Source organism: Protobothrops mucrosquamatus, unplaced genomic scaffold (assembly GCF_001527695.2).
Source record: "Protobothrops mucrosquamatus isolate PMUCROS unplaced genomic scaffold, P.Mucros_1.0 scaffold17826, whole genome shotgun sequence".
Lineage (NCBI taxonomy): Eukaryota > Metazoa > Chordata > Lepidosauria > Squamata > Viperidae > Protobothrops > Protobothrops mucrosquamatus.
Genome location: NW_015403585.1, coordinates 1 through 2,944, shown reverse-complemented (window position 1 = coordinate 2,944; position 2,944 = coordinate 1). Strand labels below are relative to the sequence as shown.

The window sequence follows — 2,944 nt, the reverse complement described above, 5'->3', positions numbered from 1 at the left end:
TACCTAACAAATCTTGCATACTTATGGAGAAATAAATTTTAAAAACAGCAAAGAAATAATTTTAAGTAAAATATTTAAATATTTTTGTCTGCTTTGCTCCTTTGGAAGGAGGAGTATTTGGGTTCTGTATAATCTATGCTTTAATTAGCTCCAATTTAACATAACGTGATATGGAAATATTCCTAACAAACCAAATTTCTCCAAGTATCTTAACATAAACAAGAAACTCCAAAATATGCCTTGGTGCAAATATTTTATTGACTCACTTAGACATGTTCATTCATACATTTCTGATGAAAATACCATCAGCTTGCCACAAAGCATTAAAGCACAATAAATCCAATATTTAAACATTTACAGCATTTTATTTTTGTAATTTCTTCTCCACCTAAACAAGTATCTGAGCAGCAGACATGTATTAAGAAAAATGGAGGACCCATCCTGTAAAAATGCAGACATTTATATTAACTGTACTTCCAGGAATACAAATGACAAAAATAGTTTACTCGAAGAAAATGAGGCTCAAGTCTTTGGATTTAAAAAACAAAAACAACCCCCCCTCCCAAACAGCATTTAAGAAGACCTGGCCTTCTTGGCATTTCTGGGAAGAGTCTTATAAACACTTTGCAAACATGAAAAAGGTAAGCCTAGAAGATATTGCTAGTTGGTGATTGGCAGTTTTTAGGGGAGACAAGCAAGGAAAAATTGTATCTGGTGTAAAGCAATACCATAAGCCTGCCAGCATTTCTATTGAACTGCATTTAATACCTGTGCTGGCAAAAGTACGGGACTGTAAGTCCAATATTACCAGCCTGCATTTCTAGAAAGACTCTTTTAGCGAAGACACTTTTTAGCAAATTACAAGGACTGATAGTACTTATCCCAGGGTGGCTATATTAAGTAAGCCTACTAGGAAATGCATTATAACTCTTACACCAGATGTTTTCAAGGCAGGAATATACACAAACAAAATGTTATGTCTGTAACAGTCCTTTATAAGGCTATAAAACCTGATAATGCCAAAAGCCTGAGACAAATGCCAATTTCAGGAAACCCACCTACTTGGCAAAGGACCGTATTTGCTCTGTTTATTTTGCATGCTAATATTTCCCACAGCATCTCTGTTCTTAGGCATTCTGCATTTCTTTGCCGATCTTGTAGCTGAGAATTTTGTTCCAGTCAATTTTAGTACGGGTGACTGGTAGCTGGCGACGCAAGGCTTTGAATGTAGTATCTGACATTGTCTGATAATTTTCACTGATTGCTGTCTGCAAATAATTCAGTGGGTTAGAGGTTAGAATGTCAAATGTACATATTTATAATGTATACTTGTTAACTACTAACAGATGTTTAAGCCATTCTTCTATGCACATTGCCAGATTAGTTAAAGCAAGATAAAAGTAGATTCTCTTTATTTCCTCAGTGCATGCTCTGCTTAGATAGATCATTTCCCCATGCAGAAAAAGGAGTGCTGGTATACCCTTCCAAATAATCCCATTTTCCAAGAGGGGCAGAGTGCCTCTGCCTGAATTGAGAAAAATTAACCTATGGATGGCATGGTAAATTTACTTTTTCTGAAGAACTGTCACCTGAAATCATCCAATCCAATGACTGAGGTATGTTAAGAAGAGAAAATAAAATTGCCCAGAAGCAATTACTTGCTTCCATCTTCAAGCACAGACCTTAGAGAAGATCCCCAAGCCCTGTTCTCAGGAAGGGAATTAGATGAACTGAGCCATATAGCAGCAATAAGAACTGCTAAGCCTTACTGACAACTTGTGCATCAACAAATCACCAGCCCCGATGATGATAACCCTTCAACCCAAAAGGTATTAAGGAACTTGAAGCCGAGAGTGTGCATCTTCAACTAACATATACAACCTGTCTTTACATTCAGCCTTCTATAGTTGAAGACTGGAAAGTTGCCAATGTAACTTCAATTTTTAAGAAAGGCCTACAGGGAGATCAAGAAATTATAGATCTGTCAACTTAATATTCATTTCAGAGATGACAGTGGAAATTACTACTAAAAATAACATTACCAAACATTTGGAGACACAATCCAACATAGCTTCACTAAGTCTTACGACTGGTACTTTTTAATGAACTGGAATTGCGTATGATGAGTGAAATAAGTATCTGATTATTAATTTAGATAACCTGCTTATTTTATTTGGAAAACTCATGTTGATCCGCAAGATGCAGCTCTAATTTAATTATACCAGACTTGAGAACTCTATTAAAGGACAGCTGTATTGAAACTTTGAGTCAATCTGTGTGATTGTTGTATGTGTCGATTGTTGTAGTGCATACTGTTGCTTACTGTAGTAATTGTATCCACTGGGGACAAAAATTTTGGGATGGAAAGAATTAAGTTCTATGTCCTCGCTTAATAGAGAACTCCAAAAGAAATAGGATGTGATTGAAAATGCATTTTTATAATATTAATAATAAGAAATATATTCATTTTATCTTACCTGATACTCATTTTCTGCCTGTTCTATGATTTTAATAAATTCTTTTGCTGTTTGGACATCATTCTACAAAAACAGAATGTAAATATTAGTCTTTTACACTGTATGATTCTTCAGAATTTTTTTTATGTTTTAGCTGATGGAATTATTATTTATTTATTTATTTATATTTGGATTTATATCCCGCCCTTCTCCCGTAGGACTCAGGGCGGCTGACAATCTATTTAAAATACATACAAAACAATACAAATTTAAAATTAATTAAAAGGAGTATTTAAATATTTGTCGAATTTTAAAATATAATTAAAACCCCCCTAAAAATTACCCTAGGCCAGTCCTGCAAGCTGGAATAACCAAGTCTTGAGGGCGCGGCGAAAGGAAGGGAGATCAGGGATAACCCTGATCTCTGGGGGCAGTTCATTCCAGAGGGTGGGAGCTCCCACAGAGAAGGCCCTCCCCCTTGGGGTCGC

The 2,944-nt window shown here is 35.6% G+C and overlaps 1 long non-coding RNA gene across 1 annotated transcript; it reads right to left on the bottom strand.

Annotated features, from left to right (window-relative positions):
- Window positions 1–236: 236 nt before the first annotated feature.
- LOC107301837 lies at window positions 237–2,550 on the bottom strand. Its single transcript, XR_001549334.1, has 2 exons — window positions 2,478–2,550; window positions 237–1,268 (listed from the first exon to the last, which is right to left on the bottom strand). It is a non-coding gene; the product is annotated as an uncharacterized LOC107301837 (long non-coding RNA).
- Between the last annotated feature and the right edge of the window lie 394 nt (window positions 2,551–2,944).